Genomic DNA, 12,194 nt, shown 5'->3' with positions numbered 1-12,194 from the left:
GTATCTACCGTAGTGAAGCCTACCCTGTCGAGCAGAGCCAAACACGGCCGCCAACACTTTTCCTGCAAATACCAGAAACTAATTGCAACTCCTGGACAGAGATCTAGGCGATTAATAAGACGAGAGGGTCAATTAAGTATCCAAATGTGTGGTAGTATCTTATCTTGGATAACACACACAGAACTCAGTTCTTAAGGACGGTCCCAATGAGACAACCCGCCATGTACTCCTACATGGCCTCTCATCGCTACCTTTACTCTCACACTCTAGGACATGAACACAACCATTCCGATTCGTCATCCAATATGGATCAGACCCGACACGACTCTAAGCATAGCAGGCATTGTAAACAAGCATGGATGAGTAAGCACATAATGGCTCAAGCAGTTGCTACTCATGCTAAATGGTTTCAACTATTTACTGTGACAAAATCAGGTCATGCAGGGGAATGGGTTCAACATCCGATAACATGTACGGTTGAATCATGTTTGTCCTAATGCAGTAAAAGAGAGCAGGAGTGAGAGAGTGGGTTTATTTCAATATGCTCAAGCGGGGTTTGCTTGCCTGACACGTTTGAAGATAGCAATGAGTCTTCATCAACGTCAACGATCACATCGTCGGAAACATCGTTTACCGAGGGGGAACAACACCGGCAAACAAGAAGGAACAACATTACTTCATGGAAATGCAACACTATGATGCATGCTCAAGACATGAAATGAAAAGTGGCAGGGCTAATGTGGCTATCATTTCTTAAGTTGAAGTTAGTTTGAACTAGGATTCAGACATCACTTCAAGCCGGGTATCTTTCCAAGTACCCATATAATTGATTCGACACGATGCTCATAACAAATTGTTCGAACATGCATGGGGTTAGTAATTGGAGGTACTGATTTGCATTGACCAATGTTTGGTCATAACAATTGAAGTGGAATTCAAATAAGTATCAAATTCCATCTCCAAACTAATTATGAAATTTATCCTATTCACCATTTTGCCTATTTGGTGATGTTAACTTTTTCAAACATGCATGAAAATGCCATAATCAGATTCCTTGGATTTTTCTAATACTTGTTCATATATAAATTATTTTCATCCGAGTTATATTTTAATTTCTATGATTTTTACAAGTTTTAGCAATTTCCTGGATTTATTTTATAAACAGAAATACTATTATTGCATCAGGCTGATGTCATCCCTGCGTCAGCAGGTCAACCAGCCGGTTCAGGTCAAACCTGACCAGTGGGGCCCACTGGTCAGTGACCCAGAGGCTAACCCCGCGCTGACCAACCCCTAATTGGGGTTTGACCAGGCGTGGGGCCCTCTGGCAGTGGCACTAAGGCCTGATTAGAGGCGGGTTAAGGTGGCCACGTCGGCCCCCACCGGAGGGTGGTCGCCGGCGACCATAGCCACGGCGGAGGGCTCGCCGGAGATGACCTAAACGGCGCTACAGGGCACCAAATCGGGCGCGGTTGGGTTCTACAGGAAGATGGCAGAGCGCAGCATCCATTCCGACGGGTTTGAGGCACTGGGGTGGCCGGAGGTGACGACAACGATGACAGAGGCGGCGGCTGAAGCTCGGCCTTGTGTGGGTGGTGGCTGCAGGGCACGGGATGGGCATGTGAGGGGCTTGAAATCATCCACAGAGCTCCAGGAGCTCATTCCAGGGCTCAAATGCGTCGGTGGCGGACCACATCGACGGCAACGACGGTAACGGCAGCGAGGGGATCTCGGCCATGGTGGGGATGGAGGCTATGGGGCACGGAAGAGCGTGGGGTGAGAGGGGAAACGAAGACGAGCTCACGACGGTTCCGATGGTGTTGTAGGAGGGCTCGGGGGTGCGCCGGAGGGAGCGAATCGACGGGAGAGGTCCGGCGGCCGGAGGTGAAGACGACGACGGTGGCAACTCGATTATGGGGCTTCGGCTCGATTCTCTCGACGGGAAGGTCCGGGACGTCGCGGCTGATCTCCTGAGCTTCTCGGAGAGGCGAGGGGAGGTCGGGGCTGCGTGGACTGCGGCGGCCAGCTCGGGCCAAGCTCGGCCATGGCGAGACAGGGCGAGAGAGAGATGGAGGGGAGGAAGAAGATGAGGTAGAGGGGGCGGGGGCGGCTCAGCGGCGCGAAGATAAGGGAGAGGAGGCAAGGCAGGCACGCAGGGAGGAGGTGGAAGCACAAGGTTGCGAGGCACGATGGGGAGCTCGCCACGGCTCTGTCCGTCCTCCTCGCAGAGGAGGAAGATGACCTCCTCGCCCCTAGTGGACAGGGCATGGAGGGGCGAGAGGTTAGTTTCCTTTTTTTTTCTTTTCCTGTTTTGTTTTCTTTCTTTCATTTGTTTTTATTTTATTTTGGCTCCAAACTAAAACAAGAAAAAGTGAAAATATTGTTGGGGTTTTAGTTGTAATATTTTCTACCACATATAAAATATTCAACTTTTTTGAGAATCTGAATTATTTGAAATCAAATATATAGTTGATTTTAGTGACTTTTATGTTTAAAATAAAATGCCCAAAAGTATTTTGAAAATATATAGCACCCATGATATTTTCTTTCCAACATTTATCAATCATGATGGACTTTTATGAGAACCATTTTGTTTCATTAATTTGTCACCACTTTGAATTGTTTTTAAATATAGACTTGTTGGGGTTTTGCTTTGATTTCATTTCTTTCTTGGGTTTAATTCATTTCCTTAGAATGCAAATAAAGAAAAACCTGAGCTCAAACTTGCTAAGCTCTACTAGGGATTTCAGGGATGTGACACGGTAAATGTATTGTCGGTACGAAATGAAACCAAAGAGATCGAGGTTAAGTTGCTAAATTCGTTGCTTGTAAATCAAAACGAAAGGGAAATACTCTTTCCTTACCACTTCCAGTGAGTGTTGCCGTCTTCTCTCTATATACTGGGTTTCTCTTATTCGAGGTTAATTAGTAAATGTAATTGATGAGTTATATATGTGTGCGTAGTTACCACTGGATTCTGCTATATATTAAGCTTGACGCGGCAAAAGTAATTGTCTTAGACTCGAGACGTAAAGATCCCGAGGATTACGTGGACATGACTGCAATGCTCAAGAAGTAAGTTCACTCAATACCGGGACCATACCGGCATGCAACTTTCGTTAATTTCCTGATATCAAGTAATCATTTTCTTTCCGTGGCAGGATTTGGAAGAAGTTCATGAATAAGGTTCGCAGTATACCCAAAGAGTTGCAATTTACGCACCCCCTAGTAAGTAGTACTACCTAGTTCCACACATCTCTAATTGATTCATACTTTCATCAATATATCATTACGATGGTTGCTTATCAGTTTGATTGAACTCTATATACTCTCTTAAAGTGCTTGTACCAGGTTGTTGGGATTGAAAAATGTGCATACTACGTATGTGAGTTCATTCGTCTCTCGACGTTTGGGCGGGGCATCTCTGACGAACAATTTGAAGTACGTAATATATTATTTTATATATGCATGTATTAACCCCCTTCTTTAAATTAGATCTGGAAGAAGTGGGATGAACCCCTATTAGATGATGGCATATGAGCAATTAAAGAGGAATTGGCGGGATTCTTTCTTGACCACGTCATACCTAGTGACAAAGAATACCATGTGAGCTGTTTGGTATTGGATCTTAGGTAGATGATGTTTGGAATTGTAAAAGATATTATATTGTAAAATTTGTTAAGTATTGTAAATGGTTTCCTTCATTTTCCTATTAGCTAGCGTCATGTTCTCTATATATGTATAATAGCTAGCGTCGACCAAGCATGGAGAAAGAGAGGACACTTCTCTCTATTAGCTAGCTAACACAATATGAAACCACTAAATTAACCCTACACCCCCCCCCCCCCCCCCCCGCCCCCGTGTTAAAAAAAACAAAAACCCCAGCTCCGTCCATATGCTGATGTGTGGATGCCATGTTGGCCTGGTTGGTGTAACCTACCGGGACTAACGAACATCCTGCCCGGGCTCGCCGCAGCGGCCACGTGGAGACCATTCGGTCCTGGTTCATAAGCGAACCGGGACTAAAGGTTGTGGGCTTTAGTCCCGACCATTTAGTCCCAGTTCAAGAACCGGGGCTAATGGGCCTCTGGAACCGGGACAAATGGGCCATTTTCTACTAGTGCATGAAGTTTGGTTGATTTTTATGTAATTGAAGTTTTCATGTTTTGTGTATTATCCCAATGGACAAAGGATTGAGGAGAAGAAAAATCCTAAGCTTGTTGATTACCGACGAACCCCAAGGTAATATTCTAGGATGTCTCAAACGTCTGAGCCAGGGGATGCCCCGAAAGGCATCCCTCTTTTCGTCTCAATCCATCGGCATGTCACTTGGAGCTATATTTTTATTCATCACATGATATGAGTTTTTCTTGGAGCTTCATTTTATTTTACTTTCATTTTTCCACAATCATCATTTTCCGTACACACCTATTTGAGAGAGATACCACATGATCATAATTTCTTAGAATACTGCATGTGCTTCACTTATATCTTTTGAGCTTAGAAGTTGTTGTACTACTTCACTTATATCTTTTTGAGCATGGTGGTGGTGTGTAGATTTTATATAAATATTGTGCTCTCATTCTTCACTTATATTTGTTCGTGAGCTGGTAAAATAGTGATGCTAATTTTCATGGTTCATAAGACTAGATCAAAAATAATGGGTATTCAATCAGTGATAATTAAAATCATTATGTAGCACATATAGATAAATAGTTTGTTAATGATATTGATGTGGTGATATAAAAAAAGGTGTGAGTGCATTATTATTAATTGAGAGAGGTGTCGATATTAAGTGATGCTAAAGTTCTTCTTCATAAAAAAAGGGCATGGTGATGATGTGTGAGCATTTCTATTCCTCGTTGAAATCCTAGTGTTGTTTTGAGTCGGAGTCGCACGATGGTTAATTCATACCATCCCTCTCCGTCGCGGCATGGGAGTAGTACTTTGATTTTGGTTAAAACTAATAAAACTTTTTAATAAGTATATGAGTTCTTCATGACTCATGTGATATCGGGGATATACGCAAGCTCACCTCCTCATATTTGCTAGCCTCTTCGGTATATGCATCACCCATTCTCACCTTGAAGATCGGTGCAACTTTTGCCGGTGCATCCAAACACCATGACATGACACCCTGTATTGCACATAAAACTTTTTATATCCTCTTCAAAACAGACACCACACCTACCTAGCATGGCATTCCCACATCCATTCCGATATATATTGCCATGCAAATACTATCGCCACTTCACATGACTAGTTTGTTCATCGTCACAATGCTTTGCATGATAATATAGAGGTGAGATAGTATTTGTGGCAATGCCACCGCTCATCATATTTTTAATACTTGTCATATTGAGTTGTAAGTAAATAAAAATGTGATGATCATCATTATTAGAGCATTGTCCGAGTGAGCAAATAAAAATGGGGGAGGCCAAATGGGCGCACCACAAAAAAGAAAAAAATGAATGAGAGAAAAAGAGAGAAGGGACTTTGCAGCTATCATTTACCACACATGTGCCTCAAAGTGGCACCTTTTTCTTCATATAGAGAGTCTCATGTTATGTCATTTCTATGCTAGTGGGAACCACTTTTTTATAAACTTGGCTTGTATATTCCGATGATGGGCTTCCTGAAATGCCCAAGGTCTTCATGAGTAAGCAAGTTGGATACACACACAACTTAAATTCAGTGGAGCTTTAATACACTTATAGCTCTTGTGCATCATTTCCATGGAAATCCCTACTCCTTACATCGATATTATCGACAAGGATCTCCATAGCCCGTTGGTACGCCTAGTTGATGTGCGACTATCTTGTCCACTTTTACCCATTTGAAACCTACCACCATATTATATTCAACCATTATGCTATGTCCAATGGTTCTTTCTCATGTATTGCATGAAGAATAAAAAGTTGATGCATATTGAAAAACTACGATCCAATTGCTTGACTTGGACACCGTGGTGCTTGACATTTGTATTAATTTGGTGAAGGTGGAGCCATGCCTTGCTAATATAATAAGATGAATAGGGTATAACAATCTGTCAGGATCGTATGCTTTGAAAGATTAATGATTTTTCTGCTTATACTTATAAGTATTGCTATGTTAAAATTTATTATTTCATCATTTCTCAATGAGTATAGATGCATACGGTTAGAACATGGATAGCATGTCACATCCAAAATTATGTTTTTATCATTTACCTACTCGAGGACGAGTTGGAATTAAGCTTGTGTATGCTTCATATGTCTGCAATGTATCAATATATTTTTATTGTTCCATGCTGATATATTATCATTCTAGAATAGTTTTGGGCTATTTGTTTACCAACTTATATTATTTTTAGTAGTAACCTACTCACCAGTGCCCAGTACGAGTTATTATTGTCTGCATGTTTTTCACTTTTTAGGTTTTCCATGCCAAAATAAGACCGACTGACGTGAAACTTTTTGGTGATATTTTTTGGACCAAAAGAAAACCTAGGAGTATCGAAAGAAGGCTCGAGGTGCACGAGGGGCCCACAAGCCAACTAAGCATGGCCTGAGTGGGCCCTAATGACTTGTGCCTCCCTCATGGCCCACCCGACTCCATTCTCTGGCTTATAAAAAATCTTATACCCTAAAAACATCAAAAGGAGTCCCGAAACACTTTTTACTCCACCAGAAGTCCCTATTCCGACTGGGGGCTATCTACAGCTCTATTCCGGCACTCTGCCAGAGGGGGGATAGATCATGGAGGGCGTCTTCATCAACCTTTCTGACCTCACGATGATGTGTGAGGAGTTCACCATAGACCTACGGGTCCATGGCTAGTGCCTAGATGGCAATCTCTTTCTTTTTGTTCTTCACTACAATGATCATCGTATCTTTCCTCTGGTCCACACGATGTAATTCCTTTTCTGTAGCGTGCTTGTTGGAATATGATGAATTGTCGGTTTATGTCCAGATTATTCATGATAAATATTTGAGTCTGCTCTAAATACTTCTATGATTGTTATGTGCATGGTTATGATAGATTCATAATTCTCTCTGATCTATTAAACTAGTTTGGCCAACTCGATCGATATTTATTTGGTGGGAGAGGTGCATTGTGGTATGTTCAACCTGGCGAATTTCTATATCCTAGTGACAGAAGGGGACAAGATGCATCTTTTGGTTGTTGCTACTAAGGATAAAATGATGGGGTTTATTCATATTGCTTGAGTTTTCTTTGTTTACATCATGGCATTGTCCTCCATGCATTACTCTATTTCACTTAATACACTAGATGCATGCTGGATAGCGGTCGATGAGTGGAGTAATATTAATAGGTGCAGGCAGGAGTCACCCTATTTGTTTAAGGACATGATGCCTATATAAACATGATCATTGTCGTGAATATTGCATAACAATTCGGTTTTATGATGAGAAAACAATAAAAGAAAAAAGAATCGGGGTCAAGCACCACCGTCTCGAGGCGGAAACTTGGGCAGAGGCCCTTTTGCTCTCCGGCAGAGCGATTCTTCCAGGAAACTTCTCTTCTGGAGCGATTCTTCCAGGAAACTTCACTCGGAATGCGCTGGAACTCGGGGGCGGTGGCACTATGGCAAGGGCGGTCGCCCTCTGGTGCCTTGCCATGTCATCCCGGCAAGGGTGCTTGCCAGGGCCTTGCGTCTTCGCCCCGGCAAGGAAGCTTGCCAGGGGCTTTTGCTGTCTTGCCGACGAGGGAGGCTCGCCGGGCCTTGTGCTTGGTGCATTCAACACGTCCATTAAAAGGACGTGGCCTTGGGCGTCTTCTTGACAAGGCAGGCTTGCCGGGGCCTTGGATATCTTGGGGGTGCGTCTTGTCTGGACTCTGCCACGCCCTGCCGTCAGGGGCTCTTCGCACGCGTGCACAAGTCTGGGGCACTAGAGACCCCAGTCTTTAGTGCACTAACAGAGATACTATGAAAGAGATTGTCCGATTTGTACACGAAGTGCATCCACTTTTTGCCGCAACCCTCTCAACTTTTTAGCGCGTGTTATGTGCGTGAAATGATGATACCATGCCAACTTTCAACCTATTCAGAGTACATTTGTAGTGCTTTTCAATTTTTGGGCCATTTAGCTCACAAAATCAGTAAATGCATGAAAAATTCCAAATGAAGTCGGAAAGTGTTGAAAATTAATGATGTGGCCTGTATAGTGAATTTTGAACGCACCAAAAGTCTTGAGTTCAAATAAGTTCAAAAAAATGAAATCCCTTTTGCAACAGATAAGTTTTCATAAGAAACCCCTGATAGTTCGAAAGAGATTGTCCGATTTGTACACGAAGTGCATCCAGTTTTTGCCGCAACCCTCTCAACTTTTTAGCACATCGTATGTGGGTGAAATGATGATACCATGCCAATTCGACCTATTCAGATTTGATTTGTAGTGCTTATCAATTTCTGGGCCATTTAGATCAAACCAATCAGTAAATGCATGAAAAATACCAAATGAACTCGAAAAGTGTTGAAAATTGATGATGTGGCCTTGAATGGTGCATTTTGAACACACAAAAAGTCCCGAGTTTAAATAAGTTCAAAAAAATCCCTTTTGTAATAGATCAGTTTTCGTAAGAAACCCTGATACTTCGAAAGACATTGTCCGATTTGTACACAAAGTGGATCAAGTTTTTGCCGCAACCCTGATACTTCAAAAGAGATTGTCCGATTTGTACACGAAGTGGATCCAGTTTTGTCACAACCCTCTCAACTTTTTAGGACATGCTATGTGGGTGAAATGATGATATCATGCCAACTTTAAACCTATACAGAGTTCATTTTTAGTGCTGTTCAATTTCTGGGCCATTTTGCTCACAAAAATCAGTAAATCCATGAAAAATACCAAATGAACTCGGAAAGTGTTGCAAATTGATGATGTGACCTTAAATGGTGCAGTTTGAACACACAAAAAGCCTTGAGTTCAAATAAGTTCAAAAAAATGAAATCCCTTCAGTAACAGATGACTTTTCGTAAGAAACCGTGATACTTCGAAAGACATTGTCCGATTTGTACACGAAGTGCATCCAGTTTTTGCCGCACCCCTCTCAACAATTTAGCACATGCTATGTGGGTGAAATGCTGATACCATGCCAAATTTCAACCTATTCAAAGTTCATTTGTAGTGCTTTTCAATTTCTAGGCAAATTAGCTTAATAAAATTAGTAAATGCATGAAAAATACCAAATGAACTCGGAAAGTGTTGAAAATTGATGATGTGGCCTTGAATGGTGCATTTTGAACACACAAAAGGTCTTGAGTTCAAATAAGTTCAAAAAAGAGAGATCTATTTTGCAACAAACGAGTATTCGTAAGAAACCCTCATACTTCGAATGAGATTGTTCGATTCTTACACGAAGTGTATCCAGTTTTTGCCGCAACCCTCTCAACTTTTTAGCACATGCTATGTGGATGAAATGATGAGACCATGCCAACATTCAACCTAATCAGAGTTCATTTGTAGTACTTTTCAATTTATGGGCCATATAGCTCAAAAACAAATCAGTAAATGCATGAAAAATATCAAATGAACTCGGGAAGTGTTGAAAATTGATGATGTGTCCCTGAATGGTGCATTTTGAACACACAAAAGTATTGCGTTCAAATAATTTCAAAAAAATGAAATACCTTTTTTAACAGATGAGTATTTGTAAGAAACCCTCATAGTTCAAAAGAGATTGTCCGATTCGTACACGAAATGGATCCAGTTTTTGCCGCAACCCTGATACTTGGAAAGAGATTTTCCGATTTCTACACGAAGTGGATCCAGTTTTATCACAACCCTCTCAACTTTTTAGGACATGCTATACGCGTGAAATGATGATATCATGCCAACTTTAAACCTATTTAGAGTTCATTTGTAGTGCTTTTCAATTTCTGGGCCATTTAGCTCAAAAAATCAGTAAATGCATGAAAAATACCAAATGAACTCATGAATTGTTGAAAGTTGATGATGTGGCCTTGAATGGTGCATTTTGAACACACAAAAAGTCTCGAGTTTAAATAAGTTCGAACAAATGAAATCCCTTTTGTAGCAATTGAGTTTTCGTAAGAAACCCTAGTACTTCGAAAGAGATCGTCCGATTTGTACACGAAGTGCATCCTTTTTTTTCCGCAACCGTCTCAACTTTTTATCACATGCTATGTGGGTGAAATTATCCTACCATGCCAACTTTCAACCTATTCAGAGTTCATTTGTAGTGCTTTTCAATTTATGGGCCATTTAGCCCAAAACAATCAGTAAATGCATGAAAAATACCAAATGAACTCGGAAAGTGTTGAAAATTGATGATATGGCCTTAAATGGTTCATTTTGAACACACAAAAAGTCTTGAGTTCATATAAGTTCAAACAAATGAAATCCCTTCTGTAACAGATGAGTTCTCGTAAGAAACCCTCATACTTCGAAAGAGATTGTCTGATTTGTACATGAAGTGCGTCCGGTTTTTGCCGCAACCCTCTCAAATTTTTAGCACATGCTATGTGGGTGAAATGATGATACCATGCCAACTTTCAACCTATTTAGATTTCATTTGTAGTGCTTTTCAATTTCTGGGCCATTTAGCTCAAACCAATCAGTAAATGCATGAAAAATACCAAATGAACTCGGAAAGTGTTGAAAATTGATGATGTGGCCTTGAATGGTGCATTTTCAACACACAAAATGTCTCGAGTTTAAATGAGTTCAAAAATAAATAAATCCCTTTTGTAATAGATCAGTTTTCGTAAGAAACACTCATACTTCGAAAGAGATTGTCCGATTTGTACACGAAGTGGATCCAGTTTTTGCCGCAACCGTGATACTTCGAAAGAGATTGTCCAATTTGTACACGAAGTGGATCCAGTTTGGCCACAACCCTCTCAACTTTTCAGGACATGCTATGTGGGTGAAATGATGATATCATTCCAACTTCAAACCTATTTAAAGTTCATTTGTAGTGCTTTTCATTTTCTGGGCCATTTTGCTCAAAAAATCAGTAAATGCATGAAAAATACCAAATGAACTCAGACAGTGTTGCAAATTGATGATGTGGCCTTAAATGGTGTATTTTGAACACACAAAAAGTCTTGAGTTCAAATAAGTTCAAAAAAATGAAATCCCTTTTGTAACAAATGAGTTTTCGTAAGAAACCGTGATACTTCGGAAGAGATTGTCCGATTTGTACACGAAGTGCATCCAAATTTTGCCTCAACCCCCTCAACAATTTAGCACATGCTATTCGGGTGAAATGAATATACCATGCCAAATTTCAACCTATTCAAAGTTCATTTGTAGTGCTTTTCAATTTCTAGGCAAATTAGCTAAAAAAATCAGTAAATGCATGAAAAATACCAAATGAACTTGGAAAGTGTTGAAAATTGATGATGTGGCCTTTAATGGTGAATTTTGAACACACATAAAGTCTTGAGTTCAAAAAAGACAAATCCATTTTGCAACACACGAGTATTCGTAAGAAACCCTAATACTTCGAATGAGATTGTTCGATTCTTACACGAAGTGCATCCAGTTTTTGCCGCAACCCTCTCAACTTTTTAGCACATGCTATGTGGATGAAATGACGATACCATGCCAACATTCAACCTATTCAGAGTTCATTTGTAGTGTTTCTCAATTTATGGGCCATTTAGCTCAAAAAACTCAGTAAATGCATGAAAAATACCAAATGAACTCGGGAAGTGTTGAAAATTGATGATGTGTCCTTGAATGGTGCATTTTGAATACACAAAAGTATTGCGTTCAAATAATTCGAAAAAAATGAAATCCCTTTTGTAATAGATGAGTTTTTGTATGAAACCCGGATACTTCAAAAGAGATTGTCCGATTTGTACACGAAATGGGTACAGTTTTTGCCGGAACCCTGATACTTCGAAAGAGATTTTCCGATTTGTACACAAAGTGGATGCAGTTTTATTACAACCCTCTCAACTTTTTAGGACATGCTATATGTGTGAAATGTTGATATCATGCCAACTTTAAACCTATTTAGAGTTCATTTGTAGTGCTTTTCAATTTCTGGGCCATTTAGCTCAAAAAATGAGTAAATGAATGAAAAATACCAAATGAACTCAAAAAGTGTTGAAAGTTGATGATGTGGCCTTGAATGGTGCATTTTGAACACACAAAAAGTCTCGAGTTTAAATAAGTTCGAACAAATGAAATCCCTTTTGGAGCAATTGAGTTTTCGTA

This window comes from Hordeum vulgare, chromosome 6H, assembly GCF_904849725.1.
Source record: "Hordeum vulgare subsp. vulgare chromosome 6H, MorexV3_pseudomolecules_assembly, whole genome shotgun sequence".
Taxonomy (NCBI): domain Eukaryota; kingdom Viridiplantae; phylum Streptophyta; class Magnoliopsida; order Poales; family Poaceae; genus Hordeum; species Hordeum vulgare.
Note: the sequence above shows the minus strand (reverse complement) of the source record.